Source organism: Rhinatrema bivittatum, chromosome 1 (assembly GCF_901001135.1).
Source record: "Rhinatrema bivittatum chromosome 1, aRhiBiv1.1, whole genome shotgun sequence".
Lineage (NCBI taxonomy): Eukaryota > Metazoa > Chordata > Amphibia > Gymnophiona > Rhinatrematidae > Rhinatrema > Rhinatrema bivittatum.
The window spans coordinates 659,689,919-659,706,552 of NC_042615.1; positions in this window are offsets into that span (position 1 = coordinate 659,689,919).

The following is a 16,634-nucleotide window of genomic DNA, read 5'->3' on the forward strand; positions in this document are numbered from 1 at the left end:
CAGCTATACTCAATAATGTGACTGCACTATTGAATATACTGCCAAAGTTAGCCAGATACGTTTATCTGGCTAACTTTTCTATCCAGTCTATGTCTAAATATGAACCTCAATATGTCAATACGCCATCTGTAAAGTTATTTTAATGATTAGACACATCAGTAATCCACCATCTATGATGTACCACCTCCTTTGAAATAATCTCATCATGATGATAAACCTCAACAGTAAATGAATAAATTCATTTCCACCCTCATATGCAATCAGAATTAGTATTCCAATCCATGCTTGAATGGCAGCATCTCTTCAATCATTTAGGTGCCTGTTGACTATAGGCTTGTTTGAAATAGGGCTTCTAAAAAAAACAGCCAGAGGGAAAAGCCCTTTCACAAATCTAAACCAGCAAACATTACAAATATTTTCCAATGTAAAACTGTCCAAAAATCAGCAGCAGTAAACTCGTTCAAATCACCCTTTTAATTAGAAAATATCTACACAGCATGTGCTCATTTATGACTCATCTTCATCACTTTCCTCTGATAAATGGTTATAATGCTTGGGATGGAGCTTCTTCACTGTGATTCCATTTTGTAGTATGCACTCAATATGGAATTTATCATATGGTGCTAAACAACATACTCATAGATGTTCTTGCCGATTTTCAAATCCTTTACTTTTTGGGCCATTTTACTCTGTACTCTGGGTGACTGTGAACAAAATCATAATTAGTTTTATCTTTGATCACACACTTGTCTATTCTCAAATCCATTCTTCATGGTAGTGTTCAATATAACTCATTATATAGACTGAGACATAGTGATATCACAGTCCAAAAAGTGCTCAAGTCTTTCTCCAAACAAGCCTGTCATCTTGTAAAGTCTGTTTGACTTTCTGCCCACTTTCCACCATGCTTGTAACCACCCATAGTTGGTCACAGACTTCCTACAGGTTGGAATAGTCAAACACATCACAATTTACCAGTCCAATGGGTTCCATAATGTGAGCGACCACTTCATTCCATGATAATGGCAGATCTTCTTCCTGCCCAGTACTAGTAGACTCATGGGACTCAACACTGCTGGATGAGCCTCTGATTCATACCCCTGTAATCACGTACTGAGATGAACTCTCCATGCATTGGTGACAAAATTCAAGCATGATCCCAGAGCCTTTCATCAAGATGCTACTTTGAGGAGTCATGATGATGAAACATCTTTGTGAACTTTCCACCAACACTGCAATATTCTACTCCATAAAATAAAAGTTGTGGCTCACTAAAGTCTTGCTGCCCCTTCTTATGGATCTAGAAGCTGCTGATCCCTCATCAGAGAAATAACTCTGACATTCACTAATCTGCTGAGAGAAAGTCAAGCTAACTCGGGTACACCTTGATCGTGGCCTATGCACAGTGGCTCAGCCTCTCATCGGTTCACCCTCTCCTACTGCCACACTCACACTTGCACCAAAGGACTCAAAGCTAGCATAGCTTGCATCTTCACTAACATCAGGCAAACTATCCTCAGCCCCAACTGCAGGGAAAGTTCCCTCAGAACCTGATTCGCACTCCAAAAGCAATGCTTGGCCCATCTCCACATCAGTTATCACAGTAATAATAGGCTTAGTCAGCTGCCTCATGTCTTCAGTTGATGCAGGGATTTGATTTCTGACCCCACTACTCCCTGTGCTCCTCTCCAACTCAAGTGGTGACAATAAACTATTGTTCCTCTCGATATTCATTTGGGTTAAGGCACTCACTACTGCCAACTTGGTTCATGCAAGACCAGAGCTACATCAATCTCAAAGAACATCAAAGCACTGCATCAACATCACTGTAGTGCCACCAGTTGTGGCTGCTGAAAAGTGTAGCACTCTGCACACTCAACCACAGCCATCATGGAGCATACCACCAGGGCTAACTGTGGATGACTCTGGGGATAAAACAAACATATTCTTTCACCTCTTGGAGAAATTCCCCTAGGTCCCCTAATTCTCCTGATCAGCAGCAACTCCACAAATTATACTATTGGCTGGCTCACTAATTGTCATGGCCCAATCCTCCTTTGGGAACAAGGGCTGGATACCATTGCCTACCCAAGATGCAGATAGGTCAGCCATCTCTTTCCAAATGCTCAGATGTGGATCTGAAGATTCTTGGTACCCCAACTCTGGTGCCCCTCACTCTCACTCCAAGGCAGAATGACCATGTGTATGTTTTCTTCTCTTGTCTTTGGGCAGGCCAGGATCCACCCCCATCTGGGAAAATGTATATCCATTGAATGGCAGACAGGTAATGCAAGTCAATTGACATCATCCTGTTCCGCTCACCCCGATCGGGCTCCCTCGCCGATCGCCGGCCCTTCTCTTCAGCTGCTCACCTACCTGAAAGGACGCAATCCTCCGCCTCCAGCCGGCCGCGATCGGAGCCGCGAACCCCTGCCTCCAGCCGGCCTCGACCCGGACCACGAGCCCACGCCACCAGCAGGCCCCGAGCCGAGCCGCGAGCCTTCGCCCCGAACCGCCCACAAAAACGTCGCGGCGGTGACGTCAGAGGTGCGACCGGCGGGGTATTTAAACTGCCGCTCTCCTCTTCTTCCTCCTTTTCCTTCCACGGGGCTCCAGCGGTGAACTTGGCCTGCGCGTTCGGCGCTGAAGCCCGTCGGGGTAAGGCCTCCTGTTCCGCTCACCCCGATCGGGCTCCCTCGCCGATCGCCGGCCCTTCTCTTCAGCTGCTCACCTACCTGAAAGGACGCAATCCTCCGCCTCCAGCCGGCCGCGATCGGAGCCGCGAACCCCTGCCTCCAGCCGGCCTCGACCCGGACCACGAGCCCACGCCACCAGCAGGCCCCGAGCCGAGCCGCGAGCCTTCGCCCCGAACCGCCCACAAAAACGTCGCGGCGGTGACGTCAGAGGTGCGACCGGCGGGGTATTTAAACTACCACTCTCCCTGGCGTCACGCGCCGGGCGTCGCGCGCACGAAGGAGCGCGACAAAGGGGCCTGCCCCTTTGTTTCGCCCCTTCGTTTCGACCCTCGCTTCCCGGAGCAGTTTCACACCAATATTACACTAGAGCTCAACCAGTGTCCAACATGCTCACGTCCTTCCAGCTCTCTTCCTTCAAGCAACCACCCAGCGCCCTCTAAGTAATCAACCTTCCTGCGCCCTCCCATCAAGCACCCTGCAAGCAAACTCAGCAAGCATCCAGCCTGCGCCCTCTCAGCAAGCACTCAGCAAGCAACCAGTCTGCGTCCTCTCAGCAAGCACTCAGCAAGCAACCAGTCTACGCCCTCACAGCAAGCACTCAGCAAGCAACCAGTCTGCGCCCTCTCAGCAAGCACTCAGCAAGCAACCAGTCTACGCCCTCACAGCAAGCACTCAGCAAGCAACCAGTCTGCGCCCTCTCAGCAAGCACTCAGCAAGCAACCAGTCTACGCCCTCTCAGCAAGCACTCAGCAAGCAACCAGTCTACGCCCTCACAGCAAGCACTCAGCAAGCAACCAGTCTGCGCCCTCTCAGCAAGCACTCAGCAAGCAACCAGTCTACGCCCTCACAGCAAGCACTCAGCAAGCAACCAGTCTGCGCCCTCTCAGCAAGCACTCAGCAAGCAACCAGTCTACGCCCTCACAGCAAGCACTCAGCAAGCAACCAGTCTGCGCCCTCTCAGCAAGCACTCAGCAAGCAACCAGTCTACGCCCTCACAGCAAGCACTCAGCAAGCAACCAGTCTACGCCCTCACAGCAAGCAACCAGTCTACGCCCTCACAGCAAGCACTCAGCAAGCAACCAGTCTACGCCCTCACAGCAAGCTCTCAGCAAGCAACCAGTCTACGCCCTCACAGCAAGCAACCAGTCTACGCCTTTTCAGCAAGCATCCTTCCAGCGTTCTTCCAGAGCACTAACCAACCAATTATTTATCTCCTAATCTCAGCCTATCCTTCCATCTGCCATCCGCCTACACTCTGCGCCAGCCAGCTAACCTCCCACAATGTCTCTTGCTCTTCCAATACCAATCTTACAACACCGCCTCCTATCTAAAAGAACATCTACCAGACGAGCCCCTCACAATAACTTAAAAACCCTCACCCCTATCTTGATCACACCAATTACCCAGCTTCTAGGCCTCTCCCTCTTTTCACTCTCTCTTTTCATTGCACAATCTCTAACGAAGAAATCCCTAATTTTCAATGATTATCTCACCGACGCCAAGCCAGATATCTGTGCAGTAACCGAAACATGGCTTAAGCCCTCAGATACAGCTTTAATAAACCAACTACCTACACAAACCTATGACTTCTTCTCACTCCCGAGACTGAAAAAAAGAGGAGGGGGCATCCTTCTGGCTACCAAAAAAAGCCTTAACTTCTCCCAACATCCTTTCAGCTCTAACTCAAAACTGGAAGTCGGCTTCTTCACCTCACAACATCTTCAAATCCTTCTTGTCTACGCCCCCCCGGGACTCCTAGAAGCAGAGGTCTCCCCCCCTCCTTGAAATCACCACCATGCTCATCACCTGGATACTCCAGCAATCATTTTAGGAGATTTCAATCTGCACATAGACAATCCCTCACCATCTAACAGCTGCGTAACACTCATCACAGCCCTGTCCTGCTATGGGATTCCAACAACTAGTCAACGAACCCACACACAAAGCGGGTCACACTCTGGACTTGATTTTCGTCAACAAGGGCATTACGACTACATCCAATTTGAAGAACAAAAAGGTTCCATGGTCAGACCACACGCTCATCTCTACCTCATTCACGCTGGAAAAATCCAACACTCCCTACTCCCCCTCTCCTTCATTCCACTACAAGAGGCGATGCTCACCAGAAGACCTTAACAACCAATTGGTCTCACAGCTACCCCTATTAGACCTCACTGACCCGAACACTGCCATTCGCTCCTGGAACAACATAACAGAAAACATAGCCAACAAGCTCTGTCCTTCAACTACAAAAAGATCTCACACCAATGCATCCAACAGACAACCGTGGTTCACTAATGAACTCAGAAAACTAAAACAAAGTTTAAGAAAAAAAGAAGCGACCTGGCGCAAAACCCCTTGTGACATCACCATTTTTTCATACAAATCCACACTTTACCAGTACAAATCTCTCACCTCAAAATCAAAAAAAGACTATTATGCATCTAAGATTCACAACCTGGTTTTTGACGCCAAAGCCCTCTTCGCTTATGTCTCCAGCCTCACGCAAACCATTCCGCGAGAAATCCCAGGCAACATGGCACAACCCAAAGCAGAAGAACTCGCTCAGTTTTTCCAAAATAAAATCACCAATCTCTTAACACAACTGCCTTCCAATACAGCCGACCTCCAGACATATCAACAACCTGCCCTCAAAAACGTCAGCTTAAACACCTTTGAACCCGTCTCTTCCACGGAGATACAAACCATCCTGAGAAGAATGAAACCTTCGTCTCATCCTGCAGACCACATCCCCTCCAAACTTCTTCTAGCTATTCCAGACACAATAGCCACTTCATTGAAAAATATCATCAACTGCTCTCTAGCCCAAGGAACCTTCCCAGATGATCTTAAAATGGCCTCAATCTCACCGCTCCTAAAGAAACCCAACCTAGACCAGAAGGACCCTAACAACTTCCGCCCCATAGCTAACCTCCCATTCATCGCAAAGATCATGGAAAAACTAGTGAACTCTCAACTCTCAGATTTCATCGAAGACAACAATCTTCTCTTCATCCCACAACACGGCTTCCGTAAAAATCGAGGCACAGAATCCCTCCTCACTTCGTTGACAGACCATATCTTACTGGGCCTCGACAAAGGAAACTCTTTTCTATTGATCTTGTTAGACCTATCAGCAGCATTCGACACGGTCAACCACACCATCCTCTTAAAACCAGTTATCGTCCATAGGAATCTGCGGCACCGTCCTATCTTGGTTCAAAACCTTTCTCAACAACAGAGGTTACAAAGTTAAACTCCAAAACAAGGAATCCTCAAGATTTGACTCTGCCATAGGAGTCCCACAAGGTTCTCATTATCTCCGACTCTATTCAATATTTACCTGCTTCCTCTTTGCCAACTTCTCACTGACCTCAATCTAAAGTACTTCCTATACGCAGATGATATTCAAATCATCATCCCCATCAAAGACACATACTCTAAAACTCTTGACTACTGGGAATCATGCCACCAAAAAATCAAACAACTTCTCAACAGCCTTCACCTCATCTTAAATTCCTCCAAGACAGAAATCCTACTCATCTCTCCCGAGAACAATACACCTAACATTACTCTTCCCACCAACCTACCTACTGCACAAGTTAGAGACTTAGGAGTGTTATTGGACAACCGGCTAAACTTCAAGGCACACATCAACAAAACAACCAAAGACTGCTTCTATAAACTCCAGGTCTTGAAAAGGATAAGACCTCTCTTCCATGCTCAAGACTTCAGAACGATCATCCAGGCAGTCATTTTTTCAAAATTAGACTATTGCAACTCCCTATTGCTAGGTCTGCCTTCTTCCTATTCCAAACCATTACAGATGGTGCAAAATTCAGCAGCCCGACTACTAACAGGCACAAGAAAAAGAGACCACATATCTCCCATCCTGAAAGAGCTACATTGGCTACCCGTATACTTCCGTATCATGTACAAAACCATATGTATCATTTTCAAAAACTATACATCAATGCACTTCCCTCGATCTTCAATTTCCTCTCCAAGTATACAACTCGACAAGACCTACCAGAGATGTTTATAGAGGCACACTCCAAGTTCCCCCTGCAAAAACGACTAGACACATTACCCTAAGAGATCGCGCCACCTCCACAGCTGGCCCCCTTCTGTGGAATTCATTGCCCACAGATCTCAGACTGGAACCTTGCCTCCCAACTTTTAGGAAAAGACTTAAGACTTGGTTATTCAAGCAAGCTTTCCAAGACACAATTTAATGACACAATCCAAGGACACAACCCAAGGACCTCCTCAAAACATTCAGCCATTAATCATGCCATTTGTACATAACTTGTAATGTGACTTGTATATCGTTTAACCATTTATTCTTTCCTTTTTCTTCCTCTTCACCAAGTTCTGCCACCCTTGTTAATTGTAACTGTACTTTCGGTCACCTGAGTTCTAGTTTGATGTATTTAATGCACTCCCGTTTCATGTAAACCAGCAAGATATGTTCTCATGATTGCCGGTATATAAAAACCTTAAATAAATAAATAAATAAAAATAAAAATAAATCATGGTCTTGAGTACAGACAGCTTCTTCTTGGCATTTTGATGGGCAATTGCCATCTTGCTCTTCTCCAGCTAGGAAAGATGCTATCTTGTCAGATTTTCAAGGTTTTTTTTTCCAGGTAGAGAGTTCATCAAGCTAGGTTGAGAGAACATTGTACAAATCTCAACTTTGGGTGAGTTTCCTCACTCTGAAGGTCATTAAATCTTCACAAGAGAGCACTGTTCTGTTCATACATCTAACTTTGAATGTCAAAGTGGCCCCTAACCGCTACACCAAGACCTAAACCTCACCTCGAGTTACTAGCTGGGCCTGCCATAGAGATATAAATACCTAAGAACATTAGAACATGCCATACTGGGTCAGACCAAGGGTCCATGAAGCCCAGCATCCTGTTTCCAACAGTAGCCAATCCAGGCTATAAGAACCTGGCAAGTACCCAAAAACTAAGTCTATTCCATGTTACCATTGCTAGTAAGAGCAGTGGCTATTTTCTATGTCAACTCAATTAATAGCAGGGAATGGACTTCTCCTACAAGAACTTATCCAATCCTTTTTTAAACACAGCTATACTAACTGCACTAACCACATCCTCTGGCAACAAATTCCAGAGTTTAATTATGCGTTGAGTGAAAAGAACTTCCTTCCTTCACATGTCACATGGTAGGAGCACAAGATGGCACCGGCAGGGACATCGCCAGAGGCCTCCGAAGGCCTGCTAGGCCGGGGAATCGCGCGCCAGCACTTGGCCAGTGCACGCAACCTACACCTGCCCAGAGGCAGGCACAACTTAAATAATAAAGGTAGGGAAGGGATTTAGGTAGGGCTGGGGGGCAGGTTAGATTGGGGAAGGGAGGGGAAGGGAGAGGAAGGTGCGGGGATGGGCGAAAGGAAAGTTCCCTCCAAAGCTGCTCCGATTTCGGAGCGGCCTCAGAGGGAAAGAGGAAAGCCATCGTGGTTCCCCTAGGGCTCAGTGTGCGCAAGGTACACAAGTGTACACCCCCTTGCACGCACTGACCCCGGATTTTATAACATGCGTGCGGCTTTGCGCGCATCTTATAAAATCAGGCGTAGATTTGTGCCCGCCAGGTTGTGCGCATAAATCTACAGCCATGCGTAGATTAGAAAATCTGGCCCTTACTGTTTCTAACATGCATGATATTACCAGTGAGGTTCCCTTACCCAGTATTGTTTCTTTAGTTACAATATCTAAGAACTCCATAGTTACTGTAGGGGGTGTGTCCTCATACTACCTAGAACCAAATCCAGTTCCAACAGAGGTAGAAAGTTTAGATGTGTTTCAGGGTCATGAAATCAGCTTTGATGAAAACCTGAAATATCTTTTAGGCTATAAAGATTCTCACACTGTGGAACTGTCTGTAGATTAAGACATAGCAGAAATTGCTGACTACAATTATTATTCCAGAGATGAAGATATTTTACAAACTGTCTATATGCTGTCTTATGACTTACATGCCTTAGCCATGGTGATTGTAGCCCACATCCTATTTTCAATCACCCTCTTTAACAGAGTAAGGGCCCTACTGGGACACCACATGGGATAGGTCTCGCCGTAAAGCTATGTGCTTGTGAAACCTCCCTCAGTCCCCATTTCTGGTATTGTATGAGGTACCAGATATTCAGTGATCATACTTCATCACTTTCTAGACTAGGGAAAGGTGGGTTGCAGTCACACTCTACCTTAAGTATGAGATGATATCCCTACCTCATATTTCTACAGCATGCACCACATGAGAACTACATTATTTTCTTATTTCTTTTCACCCATATATATTTCCTATTACTATTATCCATTTATTTTTCATCATTATAATTTTTATCTTTCCTCATTATAATGAGTATTTTATTCCTTATTATTCTATCTATTACATTATTACATTATTCCTATGCTATTATTACTATTATGATTCCTTATAAGTACTATGATTATTGTAATTATTATTGCATTATTCCTACCTCATGTTGATGATGTCATCATTGGTGGTCTCCCGATATCAAAAGAACTGGTGAAATATGTGATAAAGGTATGAACAAATCATGAAAAAAATCACATATATTCAACATGAACTATTGAATGAGGTACACCCTGTTCTTTGTTCCATCTTTTAGTGTTTAAAGCCCCTGAAGAAGAAGCCTTCGAAACACCAGCGGTGTCTCTCCAACTCTAGACATTGTTTAAAGCCCCTGAAGACCCCAGCGGTGGACATTGTTTAAAGCCTTCAACTCTGGACATTGTTTAAAGCCTTCGAAACACCAGCGGTGTCGGGCGTTCGGCCGAGCAGAGCTGACGAGCTCTTTGCTCTAGTCCATTTTTTTTGGAAAAGATACATTTTCTATTCCATTGATGTCTTCTTATTAAGTTGGAGCTGACGTTGTAAACCTTTAATGAGGTTAAAATTCTAAACAAAATTGTTCTTTGAAAAAAACCTTTCAAAAACAATTTAAAAAAAAATGTTTTTTCTCTGCTTAAGAGCGGCATACTTCAACGTGAAATGAAAAGGGTTACCCCATGATTAATTTAAGTGAGCAGGCACATTTGTAAAGTGCATAAGAGTTAAAACGCTGTTCCAGCATAAATGTACAACAGCTCATGTATGAGGGTGTTCCTCATTCAATAGTTCACGTTGAATATATGTGATTTTTTTTCATGAATCATTGGTGGTCATACATGTCATATAGCTAAGACCTGCATAGTAACTAGTAGTTAGGCTTAAGCAAGATAAGCTCCATTGCTGACTCATCTCACTTAAGAAGGGGGGAATGTTTGGAGATATCTCATGTTTAGAAACATAGAAACATAGAAATGACGGCAGAAGAAGACCAATCGGCCCATCCAGTCTGCCCAGCAAGCTTCACACTTTTTTTTCTCATACTTATCTGTTTCTCTTAGCTCTTAGTAACCTTAGGTTCTATTTCTCTTTCACCCCCACCATTAATGTAGAGAGCAGTGATGGAGCTGCATCCAAGTGAAATATCAAGCTTGATTAGTTGGGTAAGTGGCAGCATAGCTCTCTGCCGTTGAAGCAGAGAGTAAAATATGCTGGATATGCGTGGATATGCGTGATATGCGTGATATGCGTGGATATGCTGGATATGCATGAAGTATTAGTTTTTCTTCTCCCCTCACTCTGCTTCAACAGCTCTCTGCTGTTGAAGCAGAGAGCTATGCTGGATATGCATTGAAAGTGAATTATACCTTGAAGGTCACATTAACTATCAACAAATATTGAAGAAGCCTAATAATTGGTAATTGAATAAGCCTAATAATTGGTAATACCTATAGCCCATGAACCCCCCCCCCCTGTTTTTTTGTTTTTTAATTTGGAGATGGCAGCCCTCCATCCTTCCGCTCCGTGAAGGTGGAACACCAACCACTGGCCACTGGCATCCCACTCCGTGAATGCCTCTATGGCTACTGCTGCTCCATGCAGTGTTTTGCTGCCTCCTCTTTATACGCGTCCTCTAGACCTGATGGATCCACAGTGTTTATCCCACGCCCCTTTGAAGTCCTTCACAGTTTTGGACTTCACCACTTCCTCCGGAAGGGCATTCCAGGCATCCACCAATCTCTCCGTGAAGAAATACTTCCTGACATTGGTTCTTAGTCTTTGTCCTTGCAGCTTCAGCTCGTGATCTCTGGTTCTGCTGATTTTTTTCTGACGGAAAAGGTTTGTCGTTGTCTTTGGATCGTTAAAGTTTTTCAAGTATCTGAAAGTCTGAATCATATCACCCCTGCTCCTCCTTTCCTCCAGGGTGTACATATTTAGATTCTTCAATCTCTCCTCGTATGACATCCGATGAAGACCCTCCACCTTTCTGGTTGCCCTTCTCTGTACCGCTTCAAACTTGTCTCTGTCTCTTTTTATATACGGTCTTCAGAACTGAACACAGTACTCCAGGTGAGGCCTCACCAAGGACCTGTACAAGGGGATAATCACTTCCCTTTTCTTTACCACTGATGCTCCAGTTATGAATTATAAAAGCCATGTACAGGCCACATTCTGACAGGCCCCAAAAAGACACTGTCACAGCAAGAGAAGGAACTTTGCCCATGTACTTTAAAACATGCTCGCTGTGGAAAATGAAGAGGTCTTGTCATGATACACTGAAGGATACCTTATCAGAATTTGCCTGTTTGCCAGTTGCTGTGCAAATATAAAGCAAATAGAGAGGCAATGACTTTAGATCCTAAGCAAGTGTCAGGGTCAGCAAGTAAACAGAGGTAAGAAAGACCTGATTGGCTCACGTTATTTTGGTGCCTTTTTTGATAGAAGTTAAAAATGCTTAAGCTACAATGTTATACATGCTCCCTGCCACACCGTTTCAGAATTGTATGAAGGTATGTTTGTAAGTTTATTTATGTATACAAACAATGCTAATACCGATGATCCCTTGTCCTACAATAAATACTTTCAAAGACACAAGGAAAACTACCTGTTTCGCTCACCAATTTATCATTCCTTAAATAGCATTCTTTAAATAAATTTTATTTCAAATTTATAAACTCTAAATACTGTCACATTATTTTCACATATTTAAATTAAAACATACACACCTCATTCATACAACTCATACATCCTCAATATCCCCAACCCACCCGCTAAAAATGTACATATTTTTTAAAAAAAATTTCACACTTCTCTCATCACAAAAATAGACCCACATGTGCAATAATACCCCTAAACACATTAATGTCCCATGGTATCTCAAATCTGAGAAAAAGTCCTAACTACTTTTTTCACAGCATTCAATTTCCAATGGTAGAGATATCACATTTTTGTTTCTCAAGATACCTCAATATTGTTTCAAGAGCCCAATTCAATTTCCAATGGTGGAGATATCACAAGGTACCGCAATATTGTTTCAAAAGCCCAATGCCATGGCGTTTCGGCGGTGTACCGCCTGCATAAGGGGCACTTAAAGGAAATGTTAGTATATTCAGATCCATCACCAAATATCTCTTCCAAGCCTTTTGTATCAACAGATGCTTCTGTCCGGGCTATCGTTGAATATTGGAGTTCCCAACTACGTGCCAAACACTTGATGCCAGCCACAATTCTCATTCAGAACTGTTGTATCAATGTTGTACTTCCAATGTGGTGCAGCTATGCGTGAAAATCTGTATCTACTGTTTCCACCCTAGTAGTACACTCCTTCAAAGCCACTTGGTTCTTATTGCTCATAGCCAGCAGCCTGGTTACGCGTGAAGCTCTCCTTTAAAACTGCTTCTCTCACTGAAAGTGGTTTTAAAAAAACGTATATATTTCTGTTTAAACTCTAGGAGCCCATACAACTCTTATTTATGGAATATACAATATATACATTAACTAAATCTTACCCCTGGAAGCCTATTTCATTCATACAAATCTCCTCTCATACCTATCTCCCCTTACTTGATAATGCTGGAGGCAAATATAGTCACTATCACGGTTGATACATTAATATATTCATCAACTCCAAAATTCAATGCTTTACATTTGCCCACTCTTAGCCCATACTCCTACTTATATCCCAACATCAATGTACCTTCCCCCACCCCCACCGCATTTCAAATGCCGATCACTTAAAATTTAAAACATATCCATGGATCGTTGAACTAAAAATCCACAAACCCATAGATCCCCGCTTCCCTGCCCTTGTGCGGCAACCCCTTTCTCCTACTTATGTCTCGACGTAAAAGAACTTTGCCGCATTCCCGCTACAATTTAAATGTCCCGACTCCACCCCTCTATGTCATTATAAACATCATTAATGACCGAGTTGTATGGGCTCCTAGAGTTTAAACAGAAATATATACGTTTTTTTAAAACCACTTTCAGTGAGAGAAGCAGTTTTAAAGGAGAGCTTCACGTGTAACCAGGCTGCCGGCTATGAGCAATAAGAACCAAGTGGCTTTGAAGGCATGTACTACTAGGGCGGAAACAGCGGATACAGATTTTCACGCATAGCTGCACCACATTGGAAGTACAACATTGATACAACAGTTCTGAATGAGAATTGTGGCTGGCATCAAGTGTTTGGCACGTAGTTGGGAACTCCAATATTCAACGATAGCCCGGACAGAAGCATCTGTTGATACAAAAGGCTTGGAAGAGATATTTGGTGGTGGATCTGAATATACTAACATTTCCTTTAAGTGCCCCTGATGCAGGCGGGACACCACCGAAACGCCATGGCATTGCGCTTTTGAAACAATATTGCGGTACCTTGTGATATCTCCACCATTGGAAATTGAATTGGGCTCTTGAAACAATATTGAGGTATCTTGAGAAACAAAAATGTGATATCTCTACCATTGGAAATTGAATGCTGTGAAAAAAGTAGTTAGGACTTTTTCTCAGGTTTGAGATACCATGGGACATTAATGTGTTTAGGGGTATTATTGCACATGTGGGTCTATTTTTGTGATGAGAGAAGTGTGAAAAATGTTTTTAAAAATATGTACATTTTTAGCTGGTGGGTTGGGGATATTGAGGATTTATTTATTTATTTATTTAACAGTTTTATATACCGACCTTCATAGTAAATAACCATATCGGATCGGTTTACAATTAACAAGAATATAACTGGGGTAACAATTCAAGTAAACAAAAAGGTAAACAGTAGGTAGGAATGAGTCAAAGTTACAATCAACAGGGTAAGAGAACTTGGAAGCTTGGATGTATGAGTTGTATGAATGAGGTGTGTATGTTTTAATTTAAATATGTGAAAATAATGTGACAGTATTTAGAGTTTATAAATTTGAAATAAAGTTTATTTAAAGAATGCTATTTAATGAATGATAAATTGGTGAGCGAAACAGGTAGTTTTCCTTGTGTCTTTGAAAGTATATAAAGAGTTTATTTATGTACACAAATTTTGGTTGGCACTGTTTTGCTCTACTTAACATAGTCCTCTTGATGTTTTGCTTGTACAACTTGTTGAGATTACCTGCTTGTCCCTCCGATGCAACCTCGGCGAAACAAGGGTCTGTGTCAGGGGACCCTTTGAAATACAACAGTGGAGTTGCAAGATATGAAAAAATAAAATTGTTTGATTGGAATCTTTGACTATTGGACTATGTAAATTTGTTCCAGCACTCTTTTTTGATTTGATACATATATTAAAGAACATTTGGCCAAAGGTTTTATGAGACCTTCTACTTCCCTGCAGGCGCCGGGTTCTTCTTAGTAAAGAAGGATGGGAGCCTGAGGCCCTGTATTGACAACAGGGGTCTGAATACAATTACCCAGAAGGACTGGTTCCCACTTCCACTCATCAGTGTTCTCTTTGATCGGCTGCAAGTAGCTCAGATATTCACAAAGGTAGACTTATGTGGAACCTATAACATAATTCGGATCCAGCCTGAAGACATACGGAAGACCACAGTTAATATGTAGTTATGCCCCTCGGGCTATGCAATGCTCCCGCCATCTTCCAACAGATGATGAATGAGATCTTTCGAGATCTACTGTACTCATTCGTAGTAGTGTACTTGGACGACATATTAATCTTCTCCAAGGATCTGGATTCCCATTGCTCCCACATCCAAACTGTTCTCCGACTCAGGGACCACCACCTTTATGCCAAACTAGAGAAATGCCTTTTTGAGCAGTCCAGCCTTCCATTCCTGGGATACATTATCTCGAGCCAAGGGTTTACCATGGACCCAGAAAAGCTCCAAGGTATCCATGATTGGCCCCAGCCAGTGGGCTTACAGGTCCTGCAAAGATTCCTGGGATTCACAAATTATTATCATCATTTTATAACAGATTACTCTACGCTGGCCGCTCCACTCACCGCCATGATGAAGAAAGGAAGTGACATTCAGATTTGGAGCCCCAAGGCCCAGTCTGCATTCCAAGCATTGAAATAAGCCTTCCCTATTGGTCCATGTCTCCATCATCCAGACCCTAGCCGCCCCTTCGTGGTAGATGTTAATGCCTCTGCCATTGGAGCTGGTTCAGTCCTTAGTCAGTAATCAACCAAGGGAGCCCTTGCCCCATGCTCTTTCTGCTCCCATAAGTTCTCACCCACAGAATAGAACTACACTATTAGGGACTGTGAACGTCTGGCCATGAAACTTGCCATCCAATAATGGCATCTCTGGCTTGAAGGGACGCAACACAGGTTTACTATTTTTTCTGACCATAAGAACTTAGAACACCTGAAAGAAGCCCAGTTACTTAACCCGAGGTAAGCCCACTGGGCTCTTTTCTTTGCTCACTTCAACTTTGAGATTCGCAACCACCCGGTGGCAAAGAACCTCTGCACAGATGCGCTCTCACGCTCCCTAGAGCCGAAGGATACACCCGAGACTCCGGCACATATCATTGAGCCAAATGTGTGATGGATGCCCATCGCCATGCCTCATCAGTGTTCCTGCCGGGAAACGAGTCTGGCTCAGCACCAGACATATTCATCTTCAGTTGCCCTCTCAACGGCTGGCTCCCAAATATGTGGGTCCATTGTCTGTCATACGGCCCAAGGATCCACCCACAAATATCCCTATCTGTTTGCTAACTCACTAACAGATTGCTAACTCCTAACATGTGCATGCGGACCGCTCGGCCCTTTAAAGGACCCAGCATGGGAAACCAGTCCACGGTGCCCGATGATGACATCACTTAACCATAGTATATAAGGCAAGGCTCTCTCCCCAGAAGCTCACCTTGGCAATTGGGTCGACACCTTCAGTGTAGCTAGTTTGCTGTTCCTTGTTCCTCTGTTCTGCTGCTTCCTTGTTCCAGTCCCATTCCAGGGTTCCCGCCTTGTTGTGGTGATCCTGTGTTCCTGTCTTGTTCCAGTGCTCCTGCATTCCTGTGGTCCTCTCTGTGTTCCAGTGTCTCTCAAACCTCCTGCTCCAAGTTCCTCTCCTTGTCATACTTTCTCGGACTGATTCACGGTACTGACCTCTGCTTGCCTGACTACATTGACCACTGCCTGGAACTGACCACTGCCTGCCTTCTGACCACGTTTGACCGCCACCTGGAACTGATCCTTGCTTGCTTGACCTCTATGGACTGACCTTGGAACTGACCCTTGATTTGGCTGACCATCATGGGACTGATAACCTGGCTTTGACCCTTGCACTACACTTGGATACTCTGTTTGCTCCTGTGACAACCAGACCAGCCTGCTCAGATGCTGACCATGGCCTACCTTCAACTAGACCAATAGGCACTGCCTATCTTGCCCAGAGGACCTTCACTTCCTGCTTTCTTCCTGAGGTCTCCGGTGATCCCAGTCCTTGTCTAGCCCATCTTATCTTCACCAGCCATGCACCTTTGCTCGTGGTGGGCTCACCTCTCTGCTACCTCTCTGGGAGATCCTCAGAGGCCCACCTAAGTCCAGGTGGTCTGGGTACCCAAGGGCTCAAACTGCGGAAAACCCGGATTGCTTTTGCCAAA